Genomic DNA, 24934 nt, shown 5'->3' with positions numbered 1-24934 from the left:
CAAATGAGTTATGTATCCTATATACAATACAATTGCCCTAGACAAGTGAGTTAGAATAGCATTTTTTATTCACATCGTTTGGGGTAAGATTTGATAAGGACCTTGCATTAAAGAAAACAAAATATATTTAGGTGTTTGGTGGAAAAATTTGTAATAAAAGAAACGAAGAAAAATTGATTTGTATTCCTTTAATCTCAGTTACAATTGGATTTTCTGATTACAAAAGAGAGGATAATGGATTTGATTCTCCCATTTGTTTAATTCTGGGTTCTTCACGGTGGCGATGGAGTGCCTCCCTCGAATGCTCGCGTCGAGTTTGCTCACCGTTGACGATCCGCACGTCTTGATTCACTGGAACGGTATCTCCTCCTCACGATTTGACGCTGTGGAGAACTTACAAAGCAAGTTTTAGAACTCTTGTTGAGTTGATTGATCTTAACCGTAATTGGTTAGACAAGCCAAGGATCTCTTCTTTGCTGCCCCCAGAGCCCGATGAAAGATCCAGGATCCGAACTAAGCTGATTTCTTAGTTATTTATAAGGGATTAAGGGGTGTAACCGCCCCCTTAATTCGTTTCTTAGTTATTTATAAGGGATTAAGGGGTGTAACCGCCCCCTTAATTCGCTCCTAAGTGGGGCTAATGAGATGTAACCGCCCCTTAAATCACTCCTGAGTGGAGTTGTGATCCCCTCAGATCGTGGGAAACGGTTTTGAAACTGTTCAGCTCGTGTTTGAACGAGTCAAATGCAAAATCCGCGTTTTGGCATGAATTCTGCGTTCAAATGCAGTGTCTGGAAGCTCAAACGCATCAATTTAGAAGCTACGTTGGCAGCGTTGGAAGCTGCTCGTGAGCTACGTTTGCAATAACTTGGAAACTGCGTTGGCAGCGTTAGAAGCTGCGTTGACAGCAATTTGGAAGCTGCGTTGGCAGCGTTGGAAGCTGCGTTGGCAGCGATTTGGAAGCTGCGTTGGCAGCGTTGGAAGCTGCGTTTGGCAGCAGATGGAAGTTGCGTTGGCACAACGGATGAAAGCTGCGTTGGCAGCTTTCGGAGGCTACGTTTGCGGCCGAACATGAGCTGCGTTGACAGCTGGATCTGAGCTGCGTTTGCAGCGTTTGGAGCTGAATGTGAGGTGCGTCTTGATGCTGGTACGCGGGGAGGACTTCCGCGTCTTGATTTGAAGAGACCGTCGATTTGTAATCTCTTTCTGTCAAAACGTTACAAAGATCGTTATTTTGTAATCTTTGCTTTAGCTCTTTGATATGTGAGAGTCGTCAGATTGTAACTCGATCCCGATGTTGATTGTGAAGGCTGTTGATTAGAGCTTTCATCAGTTGTTGTGAAGATCGTCATATTGTAACCATCATCGATCTTCATGAAAGTCTTCAAATTGTGGCCTTCTGGAAGTCGTTGAATTGTAACCTCTATTGTTGTTGTTTGATGGGGATAAGCTATCTGTTGTGATTTTTAGACATCCTACATTAGGGCACATGGCGAAATATATCATAATCTCTATGTTCTAATTTCGTAAGAAAATAATTTTTCATACTTTCAGTTTTACTTCTATGATACAAAGAATGAGTTATAAAATTGAATGAGAATATTAGATATAAATATGAGTGAAACATCAACTAAAAGTTAACGTGAATATGAGTCAAACTACGACTAAAAGTTTAATGGACATATTGCAAGTAAATTCATATGCAAAATTTCTTTGTGAATTGAATGATCACCTATCTTTTAAAGACGTTAAGATACTAATAAATAGAGATGTTATACTAGATTAATGTGTTTATAATTCACAAATAGTAGATCACATGGTCACAGTCTGGATTGAAAGGAAACAATGATAATATTTTATTTGAGAGAGAGAGATTATTGAGTTGATGATCAATCTAAAAAAAACTTTATTTTATTTTTTTATTTTTACTCTATTATCATCAATTTAAATAATCATGATATTCAATCACGTGCATTGCACGTGCATCTCAACTAGAAATAATTAGCAAAATTGTCTCTTTTTTGCCACGTTGTCGAAGGCTGACCAAAAAATATTCGATTTTGCAAAAAATTATTTTCAAAATACACAGGACTAGCTAGTAGTCCCTTGTAATTTGTGCTAAATAATCCTACTTTCTACAAAAACACTATGTATTCTCTGGGCATGTATGAGAGAGTTAGCTAATCTCCAATACATATAATAACCTCATGTACATATAAAGCATTCAAATTAACTTCATATACATATCCAAACTTATAATTTTCATAATTTCGTGTGTGTAACTTCATACACCTTGCATTAACATGAAAACATGATTCATACCGCATCCAAATCAAAACACAATTGGTAAAAATAAATACATATTAACTCCATACACTAAAATCTCACAACAAAACCGATTCTTGATTGACCATTCACGTATAGCAAAAACCAATGACTTATTGTTCTAGAATAGATCTCCTTTTTTAAAGGTGAAGTCTTCAATTCAATCAAAATTTGAGCCAACATCAATAAATTTAGCTTCTCAAGCATTTAGCCAATCCTCATTTTGAAATTCTTCTAGCAATGGTTCCCTAAACTCCACATAATTGTTGTTTACACAAAATTCATTCATCCAACGAGGGTCATCATCAATGTCTCTAATAGCACATTGCATGCTATCAAGTCACTCATCTTCTTCAACATCTTCAGAGTCATCATTTGCTTCCTCTTCTACAATCATTCTAGTTGGTAAATGACCCATAGCGAGCGTTGTCGAACATTACACTTGACGTCGCACTAAGTGAAGACCCGCTTAAATGTTGTAGTTGAGTCCATTCCTTTTCACTCAAGCCATTTTCTAAGCTCATGGCACTTAGATATGACATAAGTTCACTTGAGTTATTTTTTAAGTCAAGCATGTGGGAGAACACCCCCGAGATATTTCGAAACTTGGGCAGCATCAGAAATCAAAAACTTTTCAATGAACAACTTAATTAAGATTTACTTTTCAAAGAGTTGTTTTAAATCGGTCAATTCTTGACCATTGGTGATATTTGTAGCAATTGTTCTATTCTTGTTTATCGGACAGTTGAAGAACACCTTAGTTGCATAACTATGTGTATTTCCTTCATCATCCCATCAAAATTACATGATTTAGATAACATGAACATTTTCCTAAAATCTCCTCGTATATGGGCATACTATTCAATGTAATAATAGTTAGTCTTCCACTCAAGAAGCAAATAATGAGTATCTGTTCACCATCAAAACTAAAAAAATATATTTTATTATATGCAACTTATTTATTACACTTCATATCTTTAAAACTTTAAAGATGCTACATCAAAATTCCTATAGCAATTTTCTAGTTAAACTGTAAAAGGAAAAACCTATATCAAAAGTCACTATACCAATTTTAACCAGTAATTGACAAATCCTATAACAAATTTACTATATCAAATTTATAATTAAACCCTAATTGAAAATCTATAATTTAATATTATTTAAATAATTCATTAAATTTTTTCTTATGCAACTCTAAAATCCTAAATTCTCTTTTTTTTTCTTGATTGTAACCAAACCATACTGTTATGGTCATTTTAGTGTTGAGAAATGATCTCCAATCAATGGCGGACAAGTGTCCCACATTATGCATAATCAAGTCAAACAGTTCAAAATAATGAGAAGGCCAATTCAGTTGACGCGATAAGCCGACATCTTACGAGGACGATCCGAAAGGCTTCACGAGTTGGCGACTCGAAAGGTGTCACATATTGACAACCCGATAGGCGTTATGCATCAACTCTTGACTAAGTCGACCGCCTAATCATGCTACTTGCCCGACTCATTGGCTGACACTTTGCGAAAGCGACTCAAAAGGCGGTACTTCTCAACCATCTGACGAGTAGAAAGGTGACAAAACGCCTCAAGCCTCGAGGCCCCCTCCTGTGCACTGATGACCAATCAACTCGCAATAAAAATGCCATTAAATGCATTATGGGCACCATCATTTCTCTGTCCCTAATAGTATTTATGACACATCAAATCACGTCAGCACCGCACACCCCCTATCACTTCACATTAAACACTAAAGTGATCTTTTCTCCACTTGTTAGCCGACACCTATAAAGTTGAGACTGATGTGGCCGCCAACCCATGCTCGACCAAAAATACCCTTCTACCCTCCTGCCCTTACTATAAAAGGAGATACTTTTTTCAATTATGGGGTAGATTTTTACTACTACTCTCTGAGCTTAAGAATTACTGTAGTTCCTTTTACTTCTCCACTCAAACAAATAACTGACTTGATTTTTAAAGGAATAATCGGGGAATCAGACCCCGCCCTCTTATGATTTGTTACTTGTGCAGAGAAGAACAACTTGCTCAAGGACCAGACATTCAGAGAGTCAGAGGACCTCCGCCAACTTAATCAACTCCTTTTTATTTGACTGTGTGATACCATACATCAACGCATACTGTTCATCAAAATTCAAATAAAGTTTTCCAAAAATTATTGTAAATTTTATATTGTAATTGAAATTAAAAATTTCTAGAAAAAGAGAAAATTTTTACCTCTAGAAGGAGTCCGTTGGATTGGACGACATTAGTCAGAGTTGTTTGGAGGTTGTGGTTGTTGAATCACCATCAGAATTCATCGGGAAGAGAAAGACTCAAGAGAGAGGGACGACTTTAGGGGGCAGGGAGGGAGAGATTGAGTGGGGAGGGGGGTGGGGGATGAGTGGTCAAGAGAGAGAGAGAGAGATCGAGTGGAAGAGGGAGAGAGTGGTAGAGAGAGATGGATTGGTCAAGAAATAAAGTAGGAGAAGGAGATCGCGATATCGAGATGAGGGAATATGGGGTTGGTTGAGAGAATTGTGCTTGAGAGAGGTGGGGTTGATCTGAGTGAGAACTAGGGCATGAAGCGTTTTTTTATATGGCTAACAAATACACGGGACTACTAAATACACGAGACTACTAATCTCGTGTATTTTGTTGGCTAACATGGGATACTTGTCCCATAAAATTTGTTGGTCGAGGTTGAAGTATCTATTTAACACTGGGACTGTTAATCACATTCATAGCATTGGATCAACATAATTAGCGATCACTAATTACACAAGACTACTAGTTACGTGTATTTCAAAGATGAATTTTTTACAAAATCAAACTCTTTTTGGCTTGCTTTGATGATATGGCCAAAAAAGCCTGATTTTGTTATTTGGTAGAAAGGTCAATTTTTCTTTTTAAAAAGTCATTTTAAAGAAATTCTCCTAGAATATATCATGAAAGATGGAGATATAGACCTCTCTATCCTTGCTAGTTCTGTGTTTTGATATGTCGCTGTTAGATGTCAACTATTTTTACTAATAACGTTTTGTTTCTTTCTTTCCTAGTTTATTTTGGTCTCGCTCATCACTTGCTTTCAAAAGGGTGGCACTAGGGGCTCACCCCCAACTACAACCTCAACCACACCCCCTCTCTTATTTGCTACAGTGTACTGGGCCCCACAGCGGATTTAAAAAATTTAAGATCCCATGTGAGGCCCGGTGCACTGTAGCAAATGAGAGAGGATGTGTGATTAAGGTTGTGGTTGGGGGTGTGCCCCTATCATTTTTTCTTTCAAAATTGTTTTCCTTGTACGAAAAGAATTGATAAATAAATAAATGTATGATTAATAAAATAACATATGAGTTGATTAGATATAAACAGATGAGCAATCACATAAGAAAAATATTGTAAAATGACCTTAAAAAGGTGATAGGCATGAAAGAGATTATCAAATGTTGCAATGTAAAAATATTGAAGTGGAAACTTAGAAGATGAATATCACTACAAAGTTCGATCAAAAGAAAAATTCTAAGCCCATTGGAGGTAATCCGGACATTTGAGATGTTTCAATATGGCTCTTACGATATTCGGTTTGATTATGTGTTAGGTTAATATGTTATTTAAAAAAAAGATAATTTTGAAAAACAAAAATGGAACAAACATTTATCAAGTTTATACCCATGCTTGTACTCTTTATCCTTGTCTACAAATGTCAATATTCGTAGTCAAGGAAACTTCCATAACCATATATGGCATTGGCATCCACTTCTTGTCTACAAATGTCAATATTCGTAGTCAAGGAAACTTCCATAACCATATATGGCATTGGCATCCACTTTTGAAGAGAAGCATCTCATCCTCTTCCTCAAGGAAACTTCCATAACCATATATGGCATTGGCATCCACTTTTGAAGAGAAGCATCTCATCCTCTTCCTACAATGCCAAACTTGAGCTCATGAATTTAATTGCTTTTCACAGTGTTACCAAACAGGTTGATTGCCCTATATGGTCTCTTACAGTAAATGGTTCATTCACTGTCAAATCTCTATATGATTTCCTAAATACTAGAGGAATTGCTTTTTCTACTTACAAAGTGGTGTGGAATCAAGTTATGCCAAGTAAAGTTCAGTTCTTCACATGGCTTTTATCCTTGAACAGACTTCACACTAAAGATAATCTTATAAAAAAGGTTGGAATGGAGACTCGACATGCATTCTATGTGATATTCATCCTGAAACTAGTGATCACTTATTCTTCACATGCTCTCTCGCCAAAACTGTATGGAAACATTTCAGTGACTATTATCTAGCTTTCATTTGGCCAACATCACTATATGATCTTTTCATTGCTGTTTAATCTATACATAATATTCAGGGAATTATATGGAGATCAATTTTCTCTACAGTGTGTTGGTTCTTGTGGACATCAATGAACAATTTTGTTTTTGAAAACAAATCCTTCTCTGCTACCACAATCATTAACTCAGTTGTCTCTGCTTTATATGAATGGTCAGATTCTGGAAGAGGGAAGGCTGCACTTAAACTTGCAGCGGCTTTCGAAGACAATCCTATCTCGAGGTGCAGCAGTGTTTAAATTAGACTTTATCAGTTTGTTGTATATATCTTTTGTTGGCAAGTCTGTTTGTTTCAATTAGTCTATAGAAATTTTAATTTCTCTTTACTATATGTACGGCCGGCTTTGGTTTTTTCTTATATCCATGTCAACGGTGAATGACGGTAAGGCCCTCTCTTCACCTTCATGGATGTTTGAAAGAAGAAGGTCATACATCCCTAGTTAGAGAAATTATTTTTTCTATCTACTAATTACTATGGATACATTTCGTATCCTACTTTTGTACAAATACTTTTATTTTAATGAATAGGGAATATCCCTTGTTTTTCTCTAAAAAAAAAAAAAAATGGAACAAACATTTCCCCCTTTTTTTGTTTATTTATTTACCAACTGTAAGCTAATACGATAGTTAAGTGATCAATATATCATTTGGTATTTTTCCTAAAAAATCATAGCAAGTGAATATTATACAATTTATTGGAATCTGAAAAACACAATAACCTCACTAATAAAACCACATTAGTTGGATAGAATTCTTTAAATTGCGCGAAAAATGCGAAAAGCATATATGGTTTGTGTTCCCTGTAGAATTTTTTTTTTCCAGTTTGATCTTTGGTTGCATAGTATGGTTGTTTACTATGTTTCGATCATATGGAAATTCTTCACTGGTAGAACTCAAACCAAAAGAGAAAAAATAAGACGAAAAGTTCTCCAATAAAAGAAAAGGGAAGAAAAGGGGAAAAAAATAATAAAAGGAGAAGAAGTATAATTTTTGCGGATGTTGAGTAGAGTTTGAATTTGATTTTTTGCTAGATAATAATAGTCAAGTTTATCATTCTATCTACTCCTCTATACTTAAAAGGAGAATCCAAAGGGTAACTGTTCATACTACAGCAAATTAAATACTGTAGCATGAACACAGTAAACCAAATCTGGTCCTCTGCAGTTGAAATTGTTGTTAATGCTACATTATTTTACCGTAGCATAAACAGTAAATCAAATATGCTCATCCATACTTGAAGTTACTATTCATGCTACAGTTTTTTTTACTGTATCATAAAACACTAAAGCAAATCAAATGTATTAAAATTTGGATCATTCTTTAATTATAGAGGAGTATATAATGTTTCTAAATCAAATGTATTAAAACTTGAATTTCTTTTAAGTATAAATGAATAAATATGATTTCTAATTTTAAGTATACAATAATTAAATCATATGCATTAAAACTTAGAGGGAAACACGTCTAAAATGCCGCGCTTAAAAAAATAGGGGCCGTGCTTTACATCATTGCGTGCAAACTAGTTCTATATGATTAAACTTCAATTGGGCAAGCGAGTCCAAAAACTAAGCTCATAAAAGCAGGTTTTGGGTTGACTGGAACCTCTTGAGTTGGTGTCCGAAACAGGGTTCGGTCGGTTCGGTTCAACAAAAGTGACCCACCCCGTCCCCGCTGCTCAGCTTTAGCACCGATTGGAATTAGTTTGCGATCCGATGGGGGGCCTGTAACCTACTACAGCGCTCCGCCGATTGGCTTTGCCCCAAGTGCAGCGATTCGTGTGGGACCCCCCCACCTCAAAGCGAAATCAGAAGGGAGACCAGATCAGAATGCGGCGGAGAATCGCAGCGGTCGCCGCCGTCGTCCTCCAGCCGGACGTCGTGGGGCCCGACAGCGATGGGATCCATCGCTCTCGACCTCCGTCCTGTTCTCGGGATCGACCCCTTCACCCTCGGTATGGACTCAAAACTAACTATGCTCCTTGACTGTTCACAATTCTTGCCGAACGAGATCTCATGTTGCTTGTAACCAGTTGGCTTGGCTTAGCTTTAGTAAGTAGATAAATTAATTAATTATAGTTAATGCGTTTCTGGGATATTTGATGGCGGTAGCATATATGTATATATATTTAATATATTTTTTTTGTTGCCTTTTGTTCTCTGTGGATTTATTACCGACTGAAGACCGAGCTAATTTTATTTTATAAATAATGGCGCAAGTTTTCCTTTTTTTTTTAAGTTGTTACTGTCATCATTTTCTTTCATGTCTATTTTCTTGGCATCGTGCTTGTTTTGCTCGTGTCTTTCCATGGTTAAGACTGCTTAGGATGGTACAGGAAGCTTCAGCCTCTTGAAGCTCATGCAGGAACGCCGGTGGGTCGGAGGAAGGAGTGGGAGCGACCAACGCAATTATGACACGTGGCAGAGTGTTGATGCCTACTAGAACTCGGAGATCTTTGGAACCCTCTTTAACATGCTCCGCTTCTCTTGCACTATATTGTTATCTAATTTCTGAAATCATATTTTCACAATCCGTGGTTTTATAAGGTCAAAACCACCAATACGTCCAAAGCAATTACGGCTAGACCAACCTGCTTCTGTTTGTTCCGAGTTTTGACAGCAATAGCTGCTAATGATTTTGGAAATAAAACCTCCTAGACTAATGATCTTCTATGCCGCACGAGGATTGGGATCAAAAAGAACTTGTAGAAATATGGTTCTTTTAGGATATAAGTGGTCCCATACGCCTCGTAAAAATCCCAAAAGTATGATTCTTTATCTATCTTTATCTTTTTCACCGTGTTTCATATCTTCCTGCTCATGCTTTCTTGTGACGGGAAAAGTTTCCATGCAAAAATGTCTCTTTCTTTGTCCATTACCAGAAGTCAGTTAATACTTCCCTAATTTGATGAGAAAAGTGTGGCATATGCAGTCTCTCATATCTATCTACTTCGTCCTTCAGAATTTTGCTCCTTCATTAGCCTAGGCCTCGCGCTAATGGATTTGTCTATTGCCAATTTTCTCTATCCTCTTATGTCATCTCACCTTCATACCTTACGGATAATGTATTGGTTGATACAGTTGACTGTATGAAAAGCTCTAATCAATCTAATTAGCCTTCTATTACTTGTTTTGTGGGTTCTTCCGAACTGAGTTAATTAGACTATTCCATGTAGTCTAAACACTAATCTATGTTATCGCGTTGAGAAATTTCCAGTCTCATTCTGTTAATTTGTGAGCTGGCATCATCATATAATGTGCAATTATGGGAATTCGCTAGTCACTGCAGCACAAGATGTTTATGTCTGAATATATGAAGTGAGAAACAAGTTTGACACTTTCCTATTGCAAGTGAATGTCCAAAAATAGGAACTTTCGATTCTGAATAGTGAATATACTAAGTGGGACCTTCTTATCATGGTCAAATTTCTGTTTCAAACATAAGATGCTAAAATCTTCAAGATTTTTGTATTTCGCCAGTATCTTACATTGTATCCGTTTCTGCTACGGGAATGTCTATACCTGAGGCGTTTACTCAAAGAGAGCATCAACCGTATAAATTTGATGTGGTTCACGTGAAATATCTTGATGAAGTCTGTACAGGCTATGTTATTACTAATTAATGTAGATAATATGAAACTTTCTACTATTCTTCGGGTCTTGTAGTTACATACGAAGGAAAATCAAGCTTGAAGATTTTCGTTTCCACATTTTGTATAATATTCAAGCAGTTTTTCTTTGCTCTAGTACATGCACATATGCATTGACAAAAGTGTACATTCTTGTCCATGTACGGAGTAAATTGATTAGGCACTCATACAGCGAGAAATGATATCACCATTTATTTGAAAATGGACCAGCTGGAGGTGCATTTTCTATTTTGCTTTTGTTACAAAAGAATGAAAACCCTAATCATATTAATGAGATAACATGGGCTTATATTGGCCCTTACAACTTACAAATAACCCCCTAAATATACTAATATGTCAACACTCCTCCTCAAGATGGGCGAAAGATATCTACTAAGCCCATCTTGTCACATCCTCTAATCATATCTACTGAGCTAAGACCCTTAGTCAGACAATCTGCTGCCTGGTCCTTAGTTGGAACATGACTTAACTCTAGTAGTCTACTGTCCAACTTCTCTTTGATGAAGAACCTATCGATCTCGATGTGTTTGGTTCTATCATGCTGTACTGGGTTGTTGGCGATACTGATGGCTGACTTGTTATCACACCACAACTTCATCTTTGCTCCTTGATCCAGCTTCAGCTCCACCAACATACTCTTCAACCACAACAATTCCGCAACTCTTAAGGCCATAGCTCTGTACTCTGCTTCAGCTGTTGATCTTGCAACCACTGTCTGCTTCTTGCTCTTCCACGAGATCAAGTTGCCTCCTATAAAGATGCAGTATCCTGAGGTGGACCTCCTGTCATCAGCACAGCTAGCCCAATCAGAGTCACAGTAACCCTCAATGCTCACATGTTCATTCTTCCTAAATATCAGCCCTTTTTCGGTAGCACTCTTCAAGTACCTTAGAATTTGGTACACTGGGTTCATATGACCATTCCTCGGATCATGCATGTAACGACTTACCACACTCACTGCAAAAGAGATATCGGGACACGTGTGACTCAGATAGATCAACCTGCCCATCAGCCTTTGGTATCTGGCACGATCAACTGGTTCTCCAGCTTCAGCACCCAGCTTGAACTTCTGATCGATCGGTGTAGTTGCAGGTTTGCACCCTAACATCCCTGTCTCTTTGAGAAGATCTAGTGTATATTTCCTCTGGGATAGGACAATCCCCTCAGCTCCTCGAGCTATCTCTATTCTAAGAAAGTATCGAAGCAAGCCAAGATCTTTCACTTCGAATTCCTTACCCAGTCTCACTTTAAGTTGGACGATCTCCTTCTCATCATCTCCTGTAATAATCATATCATCCACATATACTGTAAGCATGGTGATGTGATCTTCACTCCGTCGGAAGAATACGGTATGATCGGTGTTAATCTGATGGTATCCCATACCTATCATAGCCCGTCTGAATCTGTCGAACCAAGCACGGGAAGATTGCTTCAGCCCATAGAGACTTCTTCAATCTGCAGATCTTGCCCACTGTCTGATCTGTGTTGAATCCTGATGGTATCTCCATGTATACTTCTTCCACCAGATCTCCATGAAGAAATACATTCTTCATATCTAGTTTGTGTAGTTTTCATCCACCATTTACTGCCAGAGAGATCAATATCCGAACAGTGCTCATCTTCGCCACCGGTACAAAAGTCTCATCATAGTCGATACCATATGTCTGACTATACCCTTTTGTCATAAGACGAGCCTTATAACGCTCAACCTGTTCATCTGGATTCTGCTTCATAGTGAAGACCCACTTGCATCCAACTACTTTCTTTCCTTTTGGTAGTTTTACTAACTCCCAAGTACAGTTCTTCTCAAGAGCCCCTAGCTCTTCGTGCATAACCGCTTTCCACTTTGGGTCATTCTTAGCAACCTGCCAATTGTTAGGTACAGTAACAGAGTCTAATGATGCAATAAATACTTCATGTGCAGGATGGATATTAGAATATAATACAAACTGGGCAAGATCCCAATCATATCTATCGGGAGGATTTTCTGTATTACTGCGAGTAGTTCTTTGTATTGACATTGGTGTGGGAGGAGTAAGGAGAGGAATATTATCACATTGGGAGGAATCTGGTGGTGGTGTAGGTGTCTCAGAAGTCGGGGCAGACGTTGGCAAGGGACTTGGCACCAGTGGCACTGTAGGTACTGTAATTTGCTTTCCCTTCCTACTATACGTAAGTTGCTTCCCCTGAACCGTGGGCTTAACACCTCTTGTCTCCTTCTCCTATTCTTCTTCTTCATTCTCCTGCTCCTCCTCAGCCAATTTTCCCTCCCAGGGAATCGATAGAGAAATCGATTTTTTCATATTATTCTCTACATTGTTCACCTGCCTCTCACCATTCTCCCCCTCTCGCCTCATACTTCTAATATCGGGTGAGTCATCAACGGATGAGGTTACCTTTCGGGTGTAATATGACTCGAGTTCTCGAAAGTGCACATTCATGCTCACAAACAACATCTTCTGCACCGGGCTCCAGCAAACATATCCCTTCTGGGTAGCAGAATATCCTACAAAGATGTACTTTACTGCTCTAGGGACGAGCTTCCCGATGGATGGTCTGTTATCCTTCACAAAGCATACACAGCCAAACACCTTTAGTGGAAGAAGCCCATCATTATCTTCCTTCAATATCTCATACGAAGACTTCCAATCCAGCACTCTCGAGGGCATTCTGTTGATCAGCGTCGTTGCGGTCAACACTGTTTGCCCCCATAATATTTCTGGGACATTCATGAAGATCATCATACTTCTAGCAACCTTTAAAAGATGTATGTTCTTCCTTTCCGTTACCCTATTCTGAGCTGATGTGTATGGACATGTCGTCTGGTGCTGTATTCCCTGAGCTGACAAGTATTCCCCAAACGCTCTGTTGATATATCCTGTCCCATTATCAGTCCTCAATACCTTTACCACTGCTCCGTATTGAGCCTGAACATACCTATGAAAGTTTTGGAAGCAACCAAAACTTCACTCTTATTTTTCATCAGGTATAACCAAGTAACACGAGAGAAACAATCAATAAAGGTAACAAAACTTCACTCTTATTTTTCATCAGGTATAACCAAGTAACACGAGAGAAACAATCAATAAAGGTAACAAAATATTTGTATCCATTCATAGAACTTCGAGAGAAACAATCAATAAAGGTAACAAAATATTTGTATCCATTCATAGAACTTGTGGAACAAGGCCCCCCAACATCTGAATGTATCAGGTCAAAAACATGAGAACTCCTATGACCAGAACTAACATAAGAGCTTCTAATAAGTTTTTTAAACTCACAAGCATCGCATACAAGTTTCTGTTTATTTGCTTTCTCAAATAAAGATGGATACAACCTACTTAAAACACTAAAGGATGAGTGTCCCAAATACTGGTGATGAAACATCAACACATTCTCAGCACTCATCTCAGATCCTACTCCTGCTCTCTCTACCATTGACACCAATGCTGAATCCAGTCCTTCACGATCCAGGTACCACAGTCCACTACTTCATGTGCCAGTCCCAAGTCTTCGTCCTGTCCCCTTCTCTTAAAAGATCACATTGGGAATGTTAAAAGAAACAATACATTTTAGTTGGAATATGGTAGCACTAATGGACGAGATTGACTGGAAAGAAAGGAGCATGCAAAACATTAGATAAAGTTACAGAACCTGTATAATTGACTGTACCCTTACCAATCACTGGCTGAAATGTGCCATCAGCTGTTTGGATACTATCAGTCGATGCTAGGTGAGTATATGAGGAGAACTCACTAGCATTACCTATCACATGTCGAGACGTACCGGAGTCGACTATCCATTCTGATGATCTATTGGGAGACATAAAAGCAATAGCATGTATGTCATCAGTACCTTTGGTCGGATGAGCATAAGTAGCAGTGTTGCCTCTGACGAAGAATGAAGTGGATACCTCCTTAGTCCCACTCCTCCTATCTCCATTTCCTGCTATTTTTTGCTTCCTCCTGAGTATCTCCAGGAGCGCATGATCCTCCTCAGTAAAGACCATCTCAGCTGTTTCTTTTCCATCTGCTACCATCAGATTCGCTCGGTTGCCTGCTCCTCTTCCACCTTGTCGACCCCCACGATCACGATCACGACCTCCGAACTGTCCACGTCCACCCGAGTCTCCTTCCTTGGGTGGTTTGGTGCAAGCAAGCCTTAGATGACCCACTTCACCGCAGTTATAGCACTACCGGGTCTCCCCTTTGGATCCAGTATTGAGAGGTTGCTAATGTTGGCTTCACCACAGGAAGTCCACCTGTCCCCGTCTGTAGCCTAATGCGAGTCTCCTCCTGGATCATGGCCGATACTGCCTCCTCAATTGTGGGAATCTTCGGCTGAGCTAGCAGCAATACAATCCTCTGAGCAAACTCTGATGTCAGCCCCTTGAGAAACACCATAGTCCGTTCCTGTAGAAAGGCCTCCCGTTCTTTACATTCCGGGTCCTTGCAGCTCGCCCGAGTTGAGAAGTGATCATAATCTAGCCACAGACGCTCCAGTTCTGTGACATACTCCTGTACGGTCCTCTCTCCCTGGACTATGGCGTCGATCTCTCCCTTTATCTGGAACACTCTCAGGTTATTCTCCACTCCATCATAGGTCCTCCTCAATTTTTCCCAGACGTCCTTCACCTTCTTAATGCCATCCACTGTGGCGGCGATCGACTGGATCAATGAGTTGAGGAGCCAGATGTACACCAACATATGAGTGGACTTCCACTCATCTCTTCCTGTCGAGTCCTCATCCGGCTCTGTCTTCTCTCATGTCAAGTACCCCTCTAGGTTCCTCCCTGCAAGGGTGTATCTCACCCGTCGTGACCAGCTCAGGTAAGTAGCCGGTCCATCAAGCTTCAGATCGATGGTCGGGAGTTCCAACTTCTTCGGTGATCTTGTCGCGCTCTCACCAGCCGATAACTTCATCAATTGCATCAAAGTTGTCACCTCCGCGGGGTTCAACTTCTTGATGATCTCCTCCATCGATCAGGTTCTAGAGCAAACACCTATTCACCTTCTCTTCGAACTCTTGTTGTGTGCAGTGAAAATTCCGGCAGCACTTCTGCTGCACAACAAGAGTAAGATCTCAACAAAATTCTCGTTTCTCAGAGGAAACAAGAATCAAAAGTGATATATCTCATCACTATGAGATATACACTCTTCCTCTCATCAGTTCTAGGACTGAAATGTCGAGGGAATCCATGCCAAATTCTAGGTTCGGCAGGGTGCAGCAAGGGGGGGTTGGTTGAACGGGCAGGTGGGGGGGGGGGGGTTAACGCAGATCTGTCAGGTGGGGGGGAGGGGGTTTGAGCGCAGATCTGCCAGAAGGGGGGCTTCGTTGGAACTACAGGTGGGGGGGGCTTCGTTAGATCTGCAGGTGGGGGGGGGGCTTCCGGTTGAACTACACGGTGGAGAGGTGGGTTCGGTTGGATCTGTTAGGTGGGGGGGGGGTGGCTTCGAGCGTGGATCATATTTCTGAAAGGGATTAGGGGCTGGCTGAAGTCAAGGGGGTAGCGAGGCGGGTTTCGCGGTGAAGGCGGCTGGCAAGCGGGTAGGTGTCTGAGGGGGGGGGGAGGCAGTGAAGGGGGGTTTGGGGGCTCGGCGCTAGGGCTGGTCTGGTACCAAAAAGAATAAAAACCCTAATCATATTAATGAGATAACATCGGCTTATATTGGCCCCTACAACTTACAAATAACCCCCTAAATATACTAATATGTCAACAGTTACTTTTTGGTTTGCCTTTTAACTCTTGTAGTTGGAGCGCCATTCATCCCCAGCTACATGGTATTCAGAAATGAGTGTTTGGTTGCGTTATTTTGGAACTACTGGTGTAGTCAGTCAATGCATGTCCCAAAAGCGTTGCTGAAAATAGGCGCAACTATCTTCATCTTAGGAACCGTGCACAAAAGAGCGAGAATAGCAAATTTAAGCTTAATGACTCATTTTTGGCAAGTTTCTCTCCTTTCTCATGCATTTGTAGTAGGTTTCTTTCATTTGAAAAGCAATAACTAAATTAGGACCTTAGGTTTATTTAATGATTATTTATTTAGTTAGATACAAGCCATCCAAAACAACATTATGCTATTCTTTCTTTAGTAGTTGGAATTGCAATGTGATAACTGAGCACACCCTAAAGTGTGGGTCTTCCATAAATAAGAGGAAGTTCAAAACATGACAAAACATCCTCAGGTGTTGGAGGGGGGTTGTGTTGGGTATTGAAACCGCTTTCTCATAATTAATGGACGCCGACACTCTTCCCTATTTTCCTCACCTCGTTTCAACCTCCCTCCTAAAGGTTGCGAGTACAACATTGCTTAAATGGTAGTGCTATAGGAGGAAGAGACCTTGCACAGATACTAAATCGCTGTTGGAATGTGTTTAAATTATTATATTCTGTATTCTTTTAAACCCTTTTGAGCCCAATGTCACTGTATTTCTTATATATAGATTGCTTTGCACATGTTCTCTTATCTGACGTATTGAAGATTTCATCTTCTTCTTGCTGCACTTTCGAATATTATATTATTCATTATTTTTCTTTAATTTATTATTAATTCATCATTTTTGTCCTTCTCATTTAAGTTAATATATCAGGTACTTCATTAATGGTAGATATGTAATGGTAGGTCCACGACCAGTCATATGATATGAAGATCTGTAAATAATGTGGGACGATAGAAACAACTTGAGTTTAGTTTGACCAGAAAATTTGCCATGAACATAATGATCTGAGGGTCTTTAAATTATGTTGGTCATAAAAAAGGAAAAATTCTTCATACACGCATTGAATATAAGAAACCAAGCACATCTATATAAAGAAATCGAAAAATTCTTCATACACGCATTGAATATAAGAAACCAAGCACATCTATATAAAGAAATCTGGAATCGTCAATGAAAAATCAAAATATTATAAACTTTAAAGAAACCAAGCACATCTATATAAAGAAATCTGGAATCGTCAATGAAAAATCAAAATATTATAAACTTTACGCCATACCCTTCATCTCCAAATTTCCACTTCTTCATATTGGAGCAGTAACTTAAAAAAGATCTATAATTACAACTTATTCATGAAGTTCGTAGAACCACTCAACCAAGGCACTATTGATAATTGCTTATATATTGTTATGTTGTTAATAAAGGGCCCGTGGAAAACAGCTTTTGTTGTTTTAATCCACTGAAAATTTCATTTTGGTGGTCCTTCTCTTGCAGAAGCCACTGAAATCGTTTACTGTTATTAGCTTTCCAGATCATGGTTTTCACCTACATTTTGATCCATGGTCACAAGTATGTTTTCCTGTTCATTCAGTTCGTCTTTAGTGGTCTCATTTGTTATCCTAGAATCTAGGTACGTGAATGGAATTGAGTGGTGTGTTAAATTGGTTTAACTTGTTTCATATACGTAGGTCATAATGATTCTTTTACACTCAATATTTATGGATCTAATAAGAAATTTTCTTGGATTGAGGAACGGTTGGTTATATATTATTCTTCTCATTCATTCATTCTTTTGCGTGTGTGATTGTGCGCGTGCGCACGCAGATCAAAGAATAATTGCAATCCTCTCTCCTAATGCAGAACTTGTGGTATGTCTTGAACTTGTGACACTCCCATCAAGCAAGCTCCACCTCAAACAGTTCAATCTCCACTTCTTTTTAGGCAGTATCCATCTTCTTTTAGTATAATATGGGCTTAATTGAAACATCTACAGCTTGCCTCTAGAAATGGCAGCGTTTTCAACAATTTTTAGTGTTCCATGGTGCTGTTTTTGTTGCCATCAGCCTGTGGCTTTGAGGGCCTACGTGAGAATTCATGGTTTTGACTTTTGACCTGTGAAAATTTGAAACTTCTGCCTATTGAGCAAGCCTACCAGCTAAAGAGTTTATCTTGTTAATATGCCTTGATTACTGTTAGAAAAAAATATTTATTTTTTTGATTACTCTGCTTTTATAAAGATCCTCCCTTTGGTTGGAGAGTGACATCTTATTAAGTTTTACCTTGTGATCTCTGCAATTATAGCACTGCGTGTGGCCAATAACATGCGCGCGCGTACACACACCCACACATATATACAGAGCTAATGTTGTTTCTGTCATGTTCGTTTTAGTTTTTCATGTTGCATTTCTGATATACCATCTGAAAGGATATTTTTATTTTGTTTTATCTTCTGTAAAGGTTGTGCCTTATTGAGGTTAATGACATCAAGTGTCTACAGATGCGTTATGCAATTTCTTTGATTGGAGTAAAACTTTATTTTCTTTATCTTTCCTTTTTGTTTTTTCCCTGCTCATAGTTACTTTCTCTCTAGTGGCCCTTCCACTCTAGCTGCGTTTATAGTGTTATATGCACTTTTTGACTCTATATTCCCTGGTTTATGACAAAGAAAGAGAGGGACATATACTCTACTCTACCTGGTATGCCTGTTGAAGATATAACCATAGGGTGTTAGCGTTCACATCCATCTTCAAGCTTCCAGCTGACTCATTTTGGTATATCTACTTTCAGGGATTATCGTTTGCTTCCTATAACCAGGCAATATACAAGTTGCTGTCGTGATGGGGAAGGTGCATCTCCATTTCTTCCAAGTTACAGTGAAATTTTTTCTTCAGCTACTAATTTCATTTGCTTAATTGTTTCTAAATAATTGTTGCAGTATCCTTAGAATTGCCTCTGGAATTTCCTGATTGAATGACCCCAGTTGCAACTTGCAAGCCACGTATCTGTTTATGATTGTTCCTCATATAACTAGGTTGGTGTCGGATCCTTGATGGGTCAAGCTTCAGTTCCTCCATTGCCTACTGGAAGTTTATACATAGAAGAGGTGCATGCTAAGGTATGAATTATTGAACTTTTATTATTATTATATAGTTTCTGTTTGCATCATATCTATGAGAGGTAGCAACATCTACAAGAATAACGGTGCTGAAGCTCTACGTCTTTCATGTCAGTCCTTTGGATTCAGTGCACTAATCATATTTATACCTCTATGGGAAGCTTGCTTTCTCATATATTTAAACTTCAATCTTCTTCGATATAATTATACGCGATTCTGAGGACAGATAAAATGCAAGTGTTTGGAATGTAAAGTTCAAGCTTATTTCATGCTTAGGTCGCATGCATGTTTGTTGCTTCATGTTTATTCCATCTTCCTCTTTCTGTTAATTTTTCATTGCATTTTATAATGATAATGACAGGGCCATTTCTCCGGTTTCTGTTAAGTTTTTGATGCATTCTACAACGATGATGACATGAACATTTTTCCTTTGATTTTTGAGAAGTTACCTAATTTTGACTCTATAAAATAAATTATTCCCAGACTCCCTAGTTGAACTTGATTCTACCTTAGCTCTGGAGTGTGAATTTCCGTTTTATTTGTTCTTCTTTTTCAGCTTGGAGAAGGATCACTGTTCATAATTGGAGGCCAGAATATTCCATTCGGTGCATCACCACAGGTGACACTCATATGTTGGTGGAACAGTTCTTCCTTTGGATTATGCATCCTGCTTGATTGATTACGAGAAATTGATAACTCAATATTGTTCTCGTTATCATCTAAGTCTTTTTCATTCAAATTAGAATCAGCTATCGATCACATGTCCTTTTTAAAAAGACTCCATAAAAGAGTTGATGCAATTTTTATGAATGGCTGCCAAGCTCAACTTGCTGTGAACTCTTCTGCTTTTGCTGCCAAGTTCTAGCATTATAAAATGTTGACAAGAGAGTGGCTACTGGCTTGCCACAGAACCTAGTAGCTAGCTGACCAAAAGAGAACCTTAGTTATTGGCTATGACAACATAGTAACAGCACGTGTCTACTTTAGTTCTTTACTATTTACAATAATTAAATAACTAAAATAATGAGATTTTCAGTTGCGGACTTCTCTCATCAAGCTGATTCACATTTGCAGTACCTTTTTATATACTAGTATGTAATACGTGCGTTGCACGTGTTGCATGTTAAAAGTTATAAGAGATGAATCATTTGAATGCCAAATAATATTTTGTGCATCAATCTTATCACTATTTCTTAAACACATGCAGATGCCAACTAACCTGTAGTTTCAAGTAATAAATCACTAAATAACTTCTCAAATGCATAAATTTTGAATGTCCGACTAAAAAATTAATTTTTAATATTTGAAACGTCGATCTTATCATTATTTATGAAATACATACCCAAAGATTCTGAGTTGGGCAATCCTTGGGTCTGTTTTCACAAGTTAGTACTATGACCATTACAAAAAACATGACTTTTGGAATCTTGTCTAGTAGATCCAACAAAGCTGACTGTAAGATTATTAGTTCTGCTCGGTACTGAGTTGGAACATTTTCGGGTAAGTGCTTTAGATACTTTGAGCACTGCATTGCTGATGTTTCCATTTATTATTGGATAAACTGGAAGTTCTTGTGGCAAGAATCCTGAAGATGGAGCAGAAAATAGTTGTTCTCAAAAATATGGTGGACATATCTGCTCGTGAGGAAGACTGAAATCATCTGCGTTACTACTACTCCGACCCACTAAGTTAACTGCACCATTTGGTACTTGAGAACTTCCAGCCAAAACCACATACTGATTGTAGCTTGGGGATGGACTATTTTTCTAACTAAAGCGCCGGACATGAACAAACCTTGCTGATATAACATTACATGGGAGGTGAAAACTAACAAAAAACTGAAATAATAATCTATAACAACATGCAAAGGATACTTATCTATAAGTAGTGTTAAGTGTTCTCATACAGATTAATGTCACTACGTTCACCCAAACAAGTATTAGCCTCATCATGAGAGAATTCTGATCCCATAGATTTATGCTTTTTCCTTGAAGCAAAGTGAAGCACTCATGCGAAACCATTGCCTGAATGGCAACAAAATTGGAAGACCAACATCAATAAAGATAATCTATAACTAAAATGTTGATAATATTCAATATTCTATGATCTTGTTCTTTCAGTTTTTTTTGAGCCAAACTCGTAGAAGCATAGTACGCATTGGCAAAGTAATACATCATACAGTGTTATTTAACTTGCATTTCAACTTCATGCTTACAGGCAGAGATATTAAAAACTGGGTAAATTTCAAACCAAAGAGTACCAAAATTATTCTAATTTTTCTGAACTTAACATAATCAGTAAAAAGAGCACATATAGCCTGACATGAAATAATTGTTGCTTTCAAATTAAGATTCCAAAATCAAAATAACATTGCAGGAAAATCTCATACAAACAAAGATCAACCAATTAATATATGATTGAGCACTAAGTTGGAAATTTTATAAAATTATGGCAAACATGTGAGATTAAAGACTAAGAGAAAATGTACAAAATTGTTATCAAATGAAAAAAAAAACTTAAAGCATCAAGTCAAAACATATAGGATAAATGCATAAGTCAAGGATAAAAGAATGGGAAGCATAAGCGTTTGAAATGAGGTGCAGCTTTCCCTTTAAAGCTTAAAACTTATGTTGGAATTCACAAAATGTACCACTATGTAATGAAAGCTAGCAAAATCTGGAATGGAAAAAAAAAATTGTAAAGATAGTCGTACATACTAAAAGGGGGTCAGAAGAGATCAATAAGTGCCACGACATACAATTTAAGTTAACAAGTTTACTAATATAGTATTCTTATTATACTAATATTTAAACTCAATATAATGATATTTGTATAGAATGCAAGAAGTTCCAAATTAAATCTATACGTTTTTGGTTAATCTCATGTTGTGCTACTTAATAAATGAAATAAATCCATATGTCAGACCAATTGTAGGAGACAAACACTTATGATCAAGATCCACATCTATACCTGAGGATTGGTCCCAAACAAAACCCGCCAATACTACATCCTTATATAATTCTCAATGACAAATTTCAGTTAAATCCAACAACTTATATTAAAATTCTACCTTGCTTTTTCCTAACCAAATCATCAATTCTATTCTAAGTTAGCTCAAAATGTTTTAGATGCAAAGTATAGATATCTAACAGTAAGTACCTACCAGTTATTCTCTATTATCAAAAAGCAAAATGACCAGTCTTATACAAGCGTTCTTCCCATCAAATACACACTGCAAACTTATTAATTATCTTTACATGCACTCAGCTACTGGACATAAACACTGAAATGCATAAAATTACCCATAAACAAGCTTTCAAGCAGATGTTAGGGAAATAGCCTTGACGTAGCTGCGTAGTACAGTGTAAACCTCTTTGCAATATACAACATATCTAGAGTACAATCTCCACTAACCACCTGACTCTGATCTATGCGCCCCTCAAAAAAATCATTTTCAAAATTATTCTCTGAGATCTTCAAAAGAATTTTTGTTTTCCATTGTATTGTTTCTTGAACCCTATCGCTCAAACATTATATGGTCCATGCTGCTATTGCACTTGAAGTTTTTTGTTTTACCGTGGTCCAAATATTTTATGCATTTTACTCAGACAATACATACATGTTGAGCTACACTAAAAAGGATATTCTGGGAAATAATAGAAATTAAGAGACATCTTATAATTCAAATATTTTCTTCGCTGAAATTTGGAAGACTTTGTTCTCTCCTCCATTTATTCTTGAATCTTCTCTTTTGTAAACGAGGATGTATAAAATGGACCTATGTTCTAACCGCCAAATCTTGTTGTCTGATTCTCTTTTATTATTTTCTATAATGCTATCCTAACATCATTTTGATTGCAGTGTTGGCCTAACAAGTTCACTGAGAAATCTGGTTCTTTAGCACATTATAATCATAGTACCTGTCTCCACTCCACACGCACACAAAAACCAGGCACATGCACAAACACACGCACAAACGCATGCACACACAAAGCACACAAACACACACATGGAGGAATGTAAGGTATATATATTTTCTATGATTTTTTAATGAATAGCATATAGTTCTCATATGGATTAGATATTCTTCTTTGACTCAATTTCTAGATATATGTCTTATCTATGATTTTTTAGTTGATAGCATGTTACTTCTTATATGGATTGGATATTCTCCCTTGACTCAATTTCTTGATAGATTTTGATACTTTCCTTTGATCTCTGAGACAAATCTTTTGATTCCTCCAAAATCATCTAATCATGATGAAGTATGCCTAAGAGCTTGGGAATAGCTAATTTTTTGATATACATTAGGTGGCAGATTTCTAGGTTCAGGGATCGTACATCATATTAATCACATATAACTCCATGTGCAAAGGATTAGTATGGGGATAATCTTATTTACCATTTGTTACTTCTTGAGGAAATAGAATGTATGTAAAAGATTGCATGATGCAATTTCATTTCTGCTACTACTGTAAGAATAAAATCAATGATAAACGAACTTGATATATAACTACAATGCATTGTAAATACTTTCCGTATATCAAAATTTATCTTAGCAATTGAGACCCCGAATGGAAACTACATCCTGAAAATTAAATTCATGATAGAGGCTAATTGAAGCAAGTGAACTACCCCGTTTATATGTACCTTCATGTGGTATTTTCACCACTAAAGCATGTTTGAAACTAAACTGTAGCCAAATGAATAAATTAATATATCTAAAAAAAGAAATTCACTTATGGGCTCAGTATCAATCATAGTTTTACATTTCCTTTCCAGGAAATGAATAAACGAGATCTTGCCTATATACATAAATGTCTTCACCCACCTGCAACTTTCTATTGACTAAAACACAAGTTGATCTGTATTGTCCTGTTCTTTCTCCAATTTATCAAATATTATATTCCCTAAAATACATAATAAAGACCCCTTTTGAAGATTGGAAAGCAGATACTTTCATGACGATGCATACATACCATCTCTAAAACTCAAAACCGAATACTACATAATAAAAATTATATATACATGAGAATTTTCATTCTATGGAAACACTTTATTTAATTTCAACTCCTCTGGATTGGTGATCCTCATCTCCCACAAATAACTATTGTCAGTAACTTATGTTGGCAATACAAAGCTTAAAAAATCCATTCAAGCAAACTAACCAACAATAAAACATGTACTGTAGAAAATTTCTAATATAAATTACATAAACCATAGATGTGGAATTTTTTAACTGAAAATGGAAAATAGGAAGTAAACTTAAATCCATCCAATTAAACTAACCAATAATCAAACATGTATTTTAGAGACTTCCAAATCCTGAAAAATAAGTAAACCATATATATTCTTTACATCGTGAATTTTTTTTAGTAAGAAAAGAAAATAGGAAATAAATTTACCTTGGTAGATGGGTTCTCGCACCAACCTCAAATCAATAACATCAAATTCAAAAGGATGGGAAAGGATGGGGGGGGGGGAATTATAAGAATAAGAAGTAATAATAAATATTAAAAGAGCAAGATCTAATAATTGCAATGCGTAATTGAAGAGCTACATAAGCAAACAGAAATAAGAAGTACGAATAAGAAAATAAATAAATAAAATCAATCCAATACTTACGATCAAGAAAAACGCTTCCTTATCTCCATCAAAATTCAGTTAATAAGCAATTTATAGAACCAATTTGGCTAGAGTCACAAGAGAGGGAACGCTTCCTTATCTCCATCAAAATTCAGTTAATAAGCAATTTATAGAACCAATTTGGCTAGAGTCACAAGAGAGGGA

The 24934-nt window shown here is 37.5% G+C and overlaps 1 pseudogene; it reads left to right on the top strand.

Annotated features, from left to right (window-relative positions):
• LOC109819375 overlaps positions 8492-24934 on the top strand; it is a 20060-nt pseudogene continuing 3617 nt past the window's right edge.

Source organism: Asparagus officinalis, chromosome 8 (assembly GCF_001876935.1).
Source record: "Asparagus officinalis chromosome 8, Aspof.V1, whole genome shotgun sequence".
NCBI classification, from domain to species: Eukaryota; Viridiplantae; Streptophyta; class Magnoliopsida; order Asparagales; family Asparagaceae; genus Asparagus; species Asparagus officinalis.
This window is presented reverse-complemented; position numbering and strand designations above follow the sequence as displayed.